Below are 12,838 nucleotides of genomic sequence, written 5' to 3' on the forward strand. Positions count from 1 at the left end.
TGTGTGGTGCTAGTGCTAGGAGTTGGACCTAAGTACTTTTTAGCTCCAGGTAACTGCTCGTGAACACCATCTGCACACTAAGCATGAGGGGTGTGGTGATGGTCCATAGTGTTATCAGTAGCTCCCTTTTCTAGTCCCTGCCTAATTCCAGCTCATACTTAGGACTTGACTAGCACTCTCCGACCTAGTTCTCCCAATGACTTCCCACTGTTGCTTCCTCTTCCCCCTCTCTGACTGTAGAGACAAGGGCTGAGGACCCACTTCTTTCCACAGGACTTTCACTCCCAGGGCTCCCCTTTCCCTGTGGTTGCCCTAAGTCAGTCCTGTGGCTTTGAGAGAGTGAGAGCTAATGTTTGCAGGACTGTAAGGTGGAAAGTGTCCCTCATCTTCACATCAGCCTATCCTTCTACAAAATGGTGGCTTCTATTGGTCAAATCCTGGCCAGGAGGCTGGGTAAATCCCTGGACTGAGAAATAGTTAGGTGGAGGGTGCCTTCTTTGGCTGAACCTGGAACATTCCATCGAGTTTGGTTTGCCAGCACATTCTCTGGATCTGCCTCACCCACCCATCATGCCCCAGGAGCTGGTTAGAGAGTTATGCTGGTCCAGGTCTCACATGGGTGTTGGGATCTGGACTCAGGTCCTCTTGCTTGCATCGTAAGCACTCCCACACTGACCCACCTCCTTAGGCCCTTCCTGACTGACTCTTCTGTTTTCCAAATCTTCTGTACAGTGACCTTTTAATTCCCTCTCCAGTCTGCCTGAGCCAGAAGTTCAGGTCCCTGGGGACCCAGCAGAGAAAGGCCAAGGCAGAGCCATGCCCCAAGGAGCTGGTGGTAGTGCGTGTTTGTTTCTGTACAGTTCCTTTGGCCTAGTTGGAAAACTTACAACCTTGAAGCCAAATCTTTGAGAAAGTGAGACACTTGGGGACTGTTCCTGGCTGCAGTGCTCTATCTATCTGATCTAAGAGCTGAGATCTAGGTAGCAGAGACATTCAAAGGACCTAGTGTCTAAGCCTATTGCTTCAAAACACCAACTTGGTGGTGCATTCGGCCTACATTTACCAGCGCTTACTAAATATCAGGAGCTTTAAGGAGATCATCTCACCGAATCCTCACCTCACATCTGTGAGGATTGACACCTACTCCTCAGGCAGAGTGATTGTGGTGTGCAGAGTTCAGCTCCTTCTTCAAAGTCACACAGCTATCAAGTGGCCCATCTAGCATACAAGTCCCAGGAGTCAGACATGACTCCAGGACTGGGGTCTTTAGCCACTCCCCTGCCCACCTTCCTGGGTGCTCTCAGCCATCCTAGGCTTAGAGAATTGGGGACATCAAGAGAGGGAAAGAGAGAGGAAGGGATGGGGAGAAAAAGAAGAAGAAGAGGAGGAGGATGATGAAGAGGAGAGCAGAAGGAGAGACAGAGAGACACATACAGAGACATCGAGAGAAACAGAGAGACACGGAGAGACAGAAAGACAGACAGACAGAGACAGACAGAGAGAGCAATAGCAGGGGCATGCACCCTTGACTACATGGACAGACAGACTCAATCTACAAAAAAAAAATTTGCTGGAGTATAATAACTGGGAGACTATACATTAATGATATGCAAACACTGTAGCTTTTTAATATAAAGAACTTAAGTGTCCGTGGATTTGAGTATTTATGAGACTACTGAATCCAAACGTATCACAGATAATGAGAGAAAACCCAGATGTTAAATACTACAGAGAAAACTGAAGCCAGAAAGGAGGGTGAGGAGAACTTGAAGTTTTAGCTGAAGTATGATGAGTGAGCTACAAGATAGGGACATTTGATTGAAGACTTGCAGGAAGTGAAAGAGGAAGCCAGGTGGCTCCCTGGAGAAACAGCACCTAGGAAGCCCACAGCATGGATGCTCTTGGTGCATGGACTCTGCATGCCTGAGGCACAGCGGGACACTGCATTATATTAACTGGTACAGCCAAGAGAGCAAAGCCCAGCAGAATGCTTCGTCATCTGCTATAAAGATTGCTCCTTTTCTCTGAGTACAATAAGAGTCTCTGGTAGGTCCTACAACTCCTTGAAGGTGTGTAATTATCATTCGATTTCTTTTCTCCTCAATGACAGCATCTCTTGACTTTCCATTCCGAAGAAGCAGCAGACGCGGAGCATATGCAATATCGTATAACCTCCAAGAGGCAGATATACTCCCCCACTGTATAGAGGAGGAGATGGAAAGTTAGAGGGTTTAGCAAGGGGTAGCAAGAAGGCTCAGCTAGTAAAATGTTGGTGTGTAGGTATGAGGACTGAGTTCAGATGCTCAGCGGTGCGGCATGCCTGCAGTCTCCTTGCTGAAAAGGCAGAGACGGGAGAATTGCTGTGGTTCCAGGCCAGCCAGTCTAGCCAGACTGATGAACTCTAGGTGAGAGTTCATAGTGAGAGACCATATCTCAACTCTCTCTCTCTCTCTCTCTCTCTCTCTCTCTCTCTCTCTCTCTCTCTCTCACACACACACACACACACACACACACACACACACATGCACACGGGTGGGCGGGTGTGGTGTAGGAGGTTAAGTGACTTGGTCAAGGTTACAGAGCCAGTACATGTTAGCTGGGATTTGACCTACTGTCTGTCTTAATACAGAGACCTTAGCACTTAATTATACTGTTGGACAGTGTTTTAATTCTTTAGGGATAGTGGAGACCCTGTGGCTTTTGGACCATAAAATTAAAAACTCTTTGCCAAGCTAGGGTGCTTGCATATCAATCAAGCCGAAATGAGGACTGCTCTGAGAACTGGGGAGGAAGGCTCCTTTTTTCCGGAGAGTTCTGACCAAGCCACTGACAGCTCATTTATGTGATTCGGCTGCAGTTTGACATTCATAGTACAAGACTTGCATACAATTAGCCTGATCGTTCTCACACAGTCTTTTGGAAACAAAAAAAGAGAAAAGCCTTTGGAATTTTCCCTCTGTCTGGCCTTTTGCATGATGTAACCACGGCTTTATTTAGTTGGTTGTCTACTCCGGAATAGTGTGGTCTGCTGCCGTCTGCATCACTGTGGGCTGATTGAGGTCTTGTTTTCCTGGAGGGCAGATGCTGTTGCGCAGAACTGGTCTGTGGCTCTCCTCCCGCAGGATCATTCAAGCGAGCCGAACAGGATGGCAGAATTTCTTCTGTGCATGACAATGATCTCTCCAAGAGTAGGCTGGAGTCCTGTTAAATATGCAATGCAAATGGATTGTAAATGAGACGCTTCCTCAGCATGGGTCTGGAGGTCTGAACTCTGGGGGCCTCTCCATCCCTTCCTATCACCTTGCTCATGAACCTGACATCCCTTTTACAATCATCTTTTCTGGCCACCTAAGAGCTTCTAATGAGGGCAGAAGCTGCCTGCTCATGTAACCCCTTCAGACACCTGGTGATTGGAAGCTGGAGAGGCAGCAAGCTTTCGATGCTCTGTCAGATGCCCTGAGTTATCATCAGCTGCCTGCTGAGCTCTGAGAAGGGCTGGAAAGGCAGTGAGAAGGCTGGGTAGCTGACTGCTATTGTCTGTGCCTTCTCCTCCCACTCTGAGCTGCGTGAGACAGCCATGGATGGTTGGATTTGGGCTCTCATGCAGCTGCCTTCTCTGACCCTCGCTGGGTGCCTGCCTCAGCTCAGAGAATCAGTCTCTGCAGGGATTTGGGATGAGAGCTAAGAGCCTGCTCCCTGGGTTGAAGATCAATGAGCCTTTGATTTTGTTCCTTCTTCCAGTCTAGCCCACTGTCTTTGCCTACAGCTTGAGAAACCCCAATCTAAGAGGCCTTTCAAATTGGGGCAAGAAAAGTGAACTGGTCTGAAGGAAATTGCGGTTAGTAGAGAAAGACAAGTCACAAAGAGCCAGCTGTCCCCAAGGACACCCTGTGGCATCTTTTCCCTTCTTTCTTTGAATTTTTCTTTCTTCTTCATTTTTCCTCCCTGCCTGGTGCCAAGGCTGGAACTCAGGGCTTTGTGTGTGTCCTGCAAGCCCTTGCCACTGGAGGTACCCTCAGCCTCAGCTCATTTCTTTGTTTTGTAAAGGCAGGTGCAGGACAGTTTACTTGACAGCATCAGCTGTCAATCTGTGGGTAGCAGAGGAAGCTCAGAGCGGACAAAGTCCTAAGTGAATGTTTTGTTGACATGGGCAGCCCTTGTCAAGGACCCCAAGGCACTGGACCCATGGGAAATTGGCAAAGCTATTTACCTACATGGACCAGGCTCAAGAAGGGCGACAAAGCTCTCCTCGGGGTCTGAGTGTTTACAGATGATTGGTCAGTGTGTGCAAAGACTAGCAAGTGTAGCTTCCTCCTCCTCCCTGATACCTACAGCCCGAGACTGCTCACTTAGAGACTTTTTTTTTTTTTACAGAGACTTATTACTGAGATTAGCTAACCCCAACCCCTGTGCTGTCCCTAATGAGTACAGCAGGGTTCTGGGTTGTTAGAGGTAGTAGGTGCCTTACAGAGAGCATACTCCCACCCGATCTCAGCTTTCCTGTACATACATATATACATGCATGTGTGTGTGTGTGTGTGTGTGTATGTGTGTGTGAGAAAGAGAGGAGAGAGAGAGAGAGAGAGAGAGAGAGAGAGAGAGAGAGAGAGAGAGAACACATAGGCCCTTTCTCCGTTCCTGCATTGTCTCTAGTCAGAGCTCCAAGACTCAAGCTGTATGGGGACTAGCATGTATATATAACACAGTATGTCCTAGGCACAGTGCTTAGTTCTTTGCCTGTACTGATACATTTTTCTCTCCGTTTATAGATGGGGAAACTGAACTCAGAGGACTGTCTTAGTTAGGGTTTTATTGTTGGGAAGAGATACCGTGACCACAGCAACTTTTACAAAGCAAAATATTTAATTGGGGCTGGCTTACAGTTCAGAGGTTCAGTCCATCATCATCATGTTGGGAAGCATGGTGGCACACAGATAGACATGGTACTGGAGAGGGATCTGAGACTTCTACATCTGGATTGGCAGGCAGCCGGAAGAGAGGGTGATACTGGGCCAGGCATGAGAGTTTGAAACCTCAAAGCCCATCCCCTGGGACATACTTCCTCTAACAGGACCATACCTACTCAAACAAGGTCACAGCTACTCCCAAAAGACCACACCTCCCAATAGTGCCACTAACTGTAAGCCTATGGGAGTCATTTTCATTCAAACCAACTCATGAACTTGCCCATGGTGATTTGGCTTGGTGCATGGGCATTAACTGGAGTCTGATTCCTGCTCTGTTGAATTGAAAGCCTATGCCATTAGCCATGTGCCTACACTGAGGCTGTAGGAACTGAATTCACCTTGTGGGGTAGATATGCTTTCCCCCCAGCCTTGCAGCAAACACACAGCTTCCATTTCTCTTCTGTCTTGGACTACCAGCTTTCTCATGGGGTTCTCATTGGCTCTGATATGGTTTTCCAGGTCTCCTCAACTCATGATGTTAGACCAACCTGGGCTTAGTACAATCTCTTCTCAAGAGACAGGTTAGGGGACTTTATGTTACACTGGTTTTTCTAGACATGATGGATGGCAAATATTAGGATGAAGGTGCTTTTATATCTAGGTTTCTTCAACAAGGGCATTGCTCTGCAGGTTTCCAGAGAGGGCCTCCTGCCTGGGGCATGAACCTGAAAATCAATACAAAGGTTTATTTCTGTAGCTTTGTCATTGGTGAGTCTTGGGCATGGGGTGCCTTGGCTAGCGTCAGCCCTAGCCCAATCCTATCAGCAGATTATGTCTCTAGAGTGTTTATTGTGTAAAGATATGCAGGTGCTGTCTGCCTTGTGTCTCTGGTCAGTGCTCAACAAATACTTGCTGAACAATAATGGGGCTGGAGTTATGGCTCAGTAGTTAAGAACATTCACGGCTCTTGCAGAGGACCTGGGTTCAGTTCCCAGCACCCAGTGGCACTTACAGCTGTCTCTAACCCCAGCTCTGAGGAATCTGTCATCTTCCTCTGGCCTTCACAGGGAGCAGGCATGAGGTGGTGCACATGCATACATTCAAACACTCATATATACAAATTAATAATAACAAGCTTTTTAAAGGGGCAGCATCTCATCCATAATTATTCAGTAGTCCCAGCTCTGTGTGCTGGCTTGGGCCAAACTTGCCTTTCTCCAGCCAGCACACTTTGGCAGTAGGAAGAAATGCTAGAGCTCTTTGGTTTTTTAGAATCCCCTGGTGACCTATGAGGTAATTCCTATCCCGTGTCTATGGCCTTTTCCAGTTTAACAAAAAGGAATAATGCAACCTCAGAGAGGTAAATCCATGCACTCAAACTCTTCATACGCTGGGGTCAGAGGAGCTTGAGATAAATAGAGGTGTGACTAACTCCTATCCTGTGTTGATCATGTCCAGCTTTCCTGAGAGTGCAGATCTCCCTTCTGCCTTTATTCCTGCGGTTGTTTTTCAGATCCTTCCAGGGAGGGAGCCTCTTCTCCCACACCGTGAGGGTTCATGGTGGTGGGTACGACTCTCCATGTGAACACACTGGTTCACAGAACTGCTGAGAGAGCAAGAACAGTGAGCACACTAGGGACGTGAGGATGCCAGCAACATGGGAAAGGCCACTTCTAACCTTAGGGTCAAGAAAGGGCCCCAAAAGTCAAAGGCATTGCTGGACCGTGGATGGGGAGGAACTTACACTGGTGGGAAGCCTGCCTGCCTCTTGCTGGGACGCCACGAACTGCTTTGTCTCTTTTATACTTTGAAAGATGAATGGAAACTTTCATGGGCTTCTGCCTTCTGAAATCCACTTTTCCTACCCAGCCGGAGGGCTCGTTCTAAAACGTAAATCTGACTACATTGATACTCTCCTGCTTCACCTAGTCCAAGACTTCTCAGTCTTTCAACTGAAGTCTCAAGTTCTCAAACCCATTCTCCGTGTCTGAGGTTCTTCTCTTTTTAGAACTCTCTCTGTGTCTCTGTTTCTCTCTCTCTGACTCTCTCTCTCTCTCTCTCTCTCTCTCTCTCTGTGTGTGTGTGTGTCTGTGTGTGTGTGTGAGAGAGAGAGAGAGAGTGTGTGTGTGTGAGAGAGAAAGACAGAGACAGAGAGACAGTATGCATCTGCAGGACAGCCTCAGGCATCAGATATTGCCCTCTATCTTATTTGAAACAGGGTCTCTTGTTTGCCTCTGGGAGTACCAGGCTAGCTGTCCTACAAGCTTCTGGGGATTTGTCTGTTTCCCATTGGGGATTGCAGATATACATGGGCTCTGCTCTAGGCATCTGAACTCAGGTTCTCATGCTGGTGTAGCAAGAGCTTTAACCACTGAGCCATCTCTCCAGCACCCCCTCCCCAGTGCCTCATCATCTACTATTTGCTGTCCATGAGTTGAGACTAAATGTTACCCTCTCAAAGAAACCCCAGGACAGTCTAGAGAAACTCTCCCCGATCAATCTCTGCTGCTGTCCTCTTTGCATGGATCAGTTTTTTTTTTATTGTGATTCTTGTTTGCTCTTCTCCACAGGATGGAGGACAAGAATCTCCCTATTTTTTTAAACATTCATATACACGAGTGTAAAATATAACTGATACGTACAGCTGTACAATAAGTGCTTGCTCGATACACGATTCAATAGATGGAACAGGTGGGTTGTCAGGCTGAATGAAGAAAGCCCAGGGGCACACAGGTGCATTGGGTTTCTGGTATTGTTTGGACTGTAGAGTAGCAGTGAAAGCTGACGGATGGTAGATCACAGACAGCTCTTCTCAGACTTCGTGGGGATTCTAGACATTGTTCAGGCATCGGTGAGCTCCCAGAGATGGTAATGGCCTGATCTGGATACCATGGGTGACAATTAAAAAGAAGGATCGGGCGTTCAAGAGATGGGAGATTTAGAGACCCATCAAGGAACTATTGATCTCAGTAGGATGGATGAGATGGAGCAAACTTGAATTAAGGCAATGACAACAGAAATGGAGGGATGAGAATAAATCGATCTATAGGACCAGGAGAGAGACAGAGAGGTGAAGGATTACCTGAGATTCCTGTCTCAGGGAGATGTGCGGGTGGTGAACACGATTCCTAATCAGGACAAAAAGACCAAGGAGCTCACTCAAGGAAAAGATGGGGCTTTTGCTTTTGTCCAGATGGAGACTGAGATGTTTGGGGTCACATACAGGATGATGCACGTGAGGCAGGGGGGACCTAAGGGTCTAAAGATGCTGTGGTGGAAAGAGAGCTGAGAGGGTATGTGCAGAAGTCACAAGCACAGGAGGAAGAAAGAGGAGGAAGCTATTGCAAAAGACAGGAGATAGAGAGCCTAGAGTTAGGAGAGCGGTCTTGTTAGGTTAGAGGATGCCAATCAGAAGTAGTAAATGGTAAGCTATGGATGAAGATGATGTCACCAGCTTGGTCATTTAACTTAAGAGATTTGGACAGTGGTGGTTCAATGATGGAGAGCTTTAAGGGCTAGGATGCTGGGTGTTTGAGACAACAGGGAAGCCAAGGAGTGGGAAGGGAACTGTGGACCAAAGATTGGGCCCTTTGACATGCCATCATGGATGAAAGAGGCATCACTGTGGAGTCTCTGACTGTTGCTGGTTGTGGAATACATGCTGTTTTCTTTAATAGTGTAGCCACTGGAGGATGAACCGTAAAAGAGGGGTTCCAAAATGAAAGGGGCCTATCGCAGAGGGCGATAGGTAGATATAACCTCCCCCATGGATGGTTGTGTGGGTGGCAAACATCTACAAAACTGTCCAAAATGGAGGAGAGAAGGACAGAACTGAGGTTATGAAAGAAGGGGGCCAGAGGAGACAGTGTCAGAGAAGGTTGTGCACGGAGGAGCTCGAGCAGGTTTAGCGTGAGAGTGGAAGGGCTTGAGGTGTGAGGAAGAAAGGAGGGGACCACACGCTTTGCTGTCAGGTTGAATGGTGTTGAAATTCCAGCCCTGTCACATTCTGTAGGACTTTTGGCAGGTTAGTTAGTCCACCAGGGTCCTTGTTCCCTCACATACCTTACAGAAGCATGCTGAAGAAGAGGGGATCTGCTGATCATAAACACAGCACCGAGGACACAGCAAGGCTTTAGTTAGGGACCTCTTAGCCAAATGCCTTTTATATTTTATTTATTATTGTTGTTGTTGTTGGTGGTGGTGGTGGTGGTGTGTGTGTGTGTGTATGTGTGTGTGTGTGTGTGTGTGTGTGTGTGTGTGTGTGTGTATGAGTTCATGTGCATCACATTTACACAAGAGCCCAGAGACCAGAAGAGGGAGATTGAGTCTTTAAAACTGGAGTTCCAGGTGGTTGTGAGCCACCATGTGGATGCTGGGAATTGAACTCAGATAGCCTGCAAGAGCAGTGTTTGCTTTTAACTGTGGAATTGTTTATCCATCCCTTCAAAATCTCTTTAAAAAAGTTTATTTACATGAACCAGTCAGTCACCATTTATTGGACACTAGTTCTCAATCAGGGCGTGAAGGTTCAGCAGCAGTTGAATTCTTCATGGATTGGAGCAGAGCAGATGGTTATGCTCAGCCATGAAGTGCCCTCCACAGCAACCCCTCTTGAGTGGAACTTGCTCGTGTTTGAGTTCCTTGTAAGAAATGTAGTAGCTGAAAACCACATAGGCTGCCAGCACCATATTAACCCTGAGATGCTGCCTTTTGGAACACTGATGTACTTGTAATACTGGTCCTAACCTTTCTGAAAGGCTCCTGCAGTGCCGCTGGGGGTGAAATCCTGCATCAATATCCAGCTCAACAGGTCTCCAAGTTTAACCTCCGTGAGCTTCTTCTCCTTTAGTGGCACGAGCAATGCCATCTTGCAGTCCTGGTGTCTGAAAAATAAATCTTTAAAAACTTTAAGGTTTATTACATTTAGTTATTTAATGTGTGTGCACCGATGCAAGCATATGAGCTTATGTTGGCCATGTCTTATCAAACCTTTATGTACATCATTTAGAAAAAACCCCATTGACCACACTAATCCTTATCCTAAGGCAAAATGCTGCACTTGGAATATGAACTTGCTGTTGTAAGACATCTGGCACAATTCGGGGGCTCCCCGTGTCATGGATGCCATTTGCAAAGCTGAGCCACTGAGGGCACAAACTGCTGAGTGCTAACTGCTGCTCAGGCACAGCCTCCCCTCTCCTAGGACCCACCCTGGAAGGAGCTTCAGTCTGAATGTTATGCTGCCTCTCCAGGAAAGCCCACCATGATTCATCAAGGGGGATCCAGGCGCACCAAGCAGCCCGTTCTCTGTCTCAGTGGGAGAAGACTCGGGTTTCTCAGTGGGAGAAGACTCAGAAAGGCTTTCCCAGGGGTGTGCCTCTGTTGAAGATCAAGTGGGACCTTATTGCAGTTGATCCCACTTCGATTTCTCTGGCTTTCACTGTTCGCCCTGTTCCTCGCAGAGCTGTTCTCAAGGGCGCTTGGTGGTACTCCAGACACACAAATCACCCCACTGGAGTATACTGTCATGGAGCTTAGCTTAAGAGGTCTTGTGTGGTGTTTACAGCTTTTGCCTAAACTGTGAGCTTTAAGAAGGTACCACTTGTCGGTTTTCTATCAGTCAGTCTAGACACATAATAGGTGCTCATTAATTATTTCTTTAGTACATAAGTGAACAGGTGTCAGAACTGCACCCAGGAGAGCCCCATGAATGTAGATTTTTTTTTCCAGAATTGTGAATTACGGAGCAGATGATCTGAAAATGCCTTTCTATGGGTGTGAGAGCCTGCCCGAGCCCACCCAGGCCCACCTGGCCTGCAGCCACCATTGGGAATGGCCCCACCCTTTGCCAGCAATTTCCAGGTTTCCATCAGTGAAGACTGGCCACAATTTATAAAATGTTCACCCAGGAACATTGGGGCTGCATTCTCCATCATTTCAGTACAGGGAGGTTGTTCCTTGGGGCCTTTAATTTTCTAGCTTTCATTATGGGAGAGTAAAATGTATCACTTGCATTCCAAAATTGATTTTTATTTCCCAAAAGAAGCCCATAAAAAATAAATAACTTCCCAGGAGGGAAAATAGAAAAGGAGTCTCTACACAGGGCAATTTGTTAAAAGAGAAAAGAAAGCTAGAAGGAACAAAGCAATCTAAACAGTTAGATTCATTCTCTCCCCCCCCCCACCCAAAAACCAAAAACCTTTAAAGCTCACCTGAAGTGGCTTCACAGGAAGTAAAGTGGCCTTCTCCTCATTGCCTCATGGTTCCCCTTTGGTATCATTATCCACAAATGAACATGTCTTGTCCACTGTGGTACTGTTATCGAGAAGGTACATGGCCACAGGGGCCATGACTGACAGGTGGAGAATCACTGGCTTAGATAGAATGAGAAAGACCCTTCCCCTTTCATTAGCAGGTCATGTTCTCAACTACATGGAGGGCACAAGTAGGCAGGGGGAGCCCGAGTAATCTTATTTCACAACTTCTTACTAGTTGCAACAGTAAGTGTTTGCTGTATAACAAAACACCCCAAATAAAGTCGACTTAAAATGGCAAACATCCTTTCCTTCAATTTTGTGGGTCGGTCACTGGAGGGTTCTTAAGAGCTAGCCTGCTGGATGGTTGGAGAATGTCTCCACTGTCATGTCTGATAGTTCAGTGGAAGTTGGGGTGACAAGCATTACTGTTATGCAAGCCAGCAGGCTATCTCTACCTTGCTCATGTGATTCTTTCTGGTCATGAGCGTCCTTGGACCAACAACAGAAAATATATTGATCTAAACCTTGGTTCTCTGGTTCACAAATACTGTGTGTGTATGTGTTTGTGTAAGTGAGAGAGGAGGGGGTGGGGAGGGAGGGAGGGGGAAAGAGGAAAGGAAGAAGGGAGGGAAGGAGAGAAGGAGGGAGGGAGGAAGGGAGGGAGGGAGGGAGAGAGAGAGAGAACACATATGCCAGTGTGTTCTTGTGGAGGTCAGGATGTTGGATCTATTCCTTTATCATCTCTCCCTCTATCTCTGTGGTTTGGCATGGGATGTCTGACTGAACCAGAAGTGCACCTTTTTGGCTAGGCTGTCTGGTCAGCAGGCTTTGGGAAAAGCCCATTTCTGTCTGCCAATGCTGGGGTTACAGGTGTACAACTACCTTGTTCACCTTATGTCATCTGAGTGCCATAAGGCTTGGAGTCTCATCCATTGCTGATGCCTTTAACTCAGCATCCCAGGAAGAGCTGGACCATCTGGATCAAGTTCTGTTTCCTGCTACATTTCTGTTGGTTCTAGTTTCTTCCACTGGGGAAAGAATGACATTTGCAGGAGGACCTGGAATACTGTGCAGGCATGCCCATGCAAAGGGTGATGGAGGTCAGGGGGGAATGCCATTGTTGCTGATAGAATGTTGCAGAACTTTAGCCTAGGGTATGGGATTTCCCACTGTCTGGGCTCAATCCAGGGAAAGACTCCAGGACACGCAGACGCTATTCTGTGGTGAGCAAATGCTAATAAGTTTTTGAATGTTTTTATTAGAGGGATGAATGGCTGCATGTGCTGTGGTCTATGCATACTAAGGCCAAATGTGAAGAAAAGAATCAGTTCCCAACTGACTAACACAGAGAAATCTACAAGATGAATTGCCAGGGAGTGGTGGGTGGGTCGTGGTTTCAGAGCAAGCCAAGACCGTATGGTTCCAGGTTTGTACAATGACCCTTCCAAACTACTTGGTTTTGGTTTTCTGGGCAAAAAGCAAGGTGGGGAAGGCAAATGGCAAATGGCCAAGGTTAGCTGGGCAGGCAGGTGGGGAAAAGTGGGTAAGGATGGAGAAAGGGAGACTAGAGGGGGATCATGTAGCAAAATGGACAAGTGCAATGGATTCAATGTATTGTGGTTCCCCTAACCTTTGGGGGGGCAGAGAGAGAGAGAGAGAGAGAGAGAGAGAGAG

The 12,838-nt window shown here is 47.2% G+C and overlaps 1 protein-coding gene and 1 pseudogene across 2 annotated transcripts in view; one reads left to right on the top strand and one right to left on the bottom strand.

The window, feature by feature from the left end:
* Positions 1–12,838, top strand: part of Prkcb (protein kinase C beta) — a 339,260-nt gene that overhangs the window by 184,368 nt on the left and 142,054 nt on the right. The gene's annotated exons all lie outside the window — the stretch shown is intronic.
* On the bottom strand, positions 9,455–9,774 carry LOC116104099 (annotated as a pseudogene).

Source organism: Mastomys coucha, unplaced genomic scaffold, assembly GCF_008632895.1.
Source record: "Mastomys coucha isolate ucsf_1 unplaced genomic scaffold, UCSF_Mcou_1 pScaffold21, whole genome shotgun sequence".
NCBI classification, from domain to species: domain Eukaryota; kingdom Metazoa; phylum Chordata; class Mammalia; order Rodentia; family Muridae; genus Mastomys; species Mastomys coucha.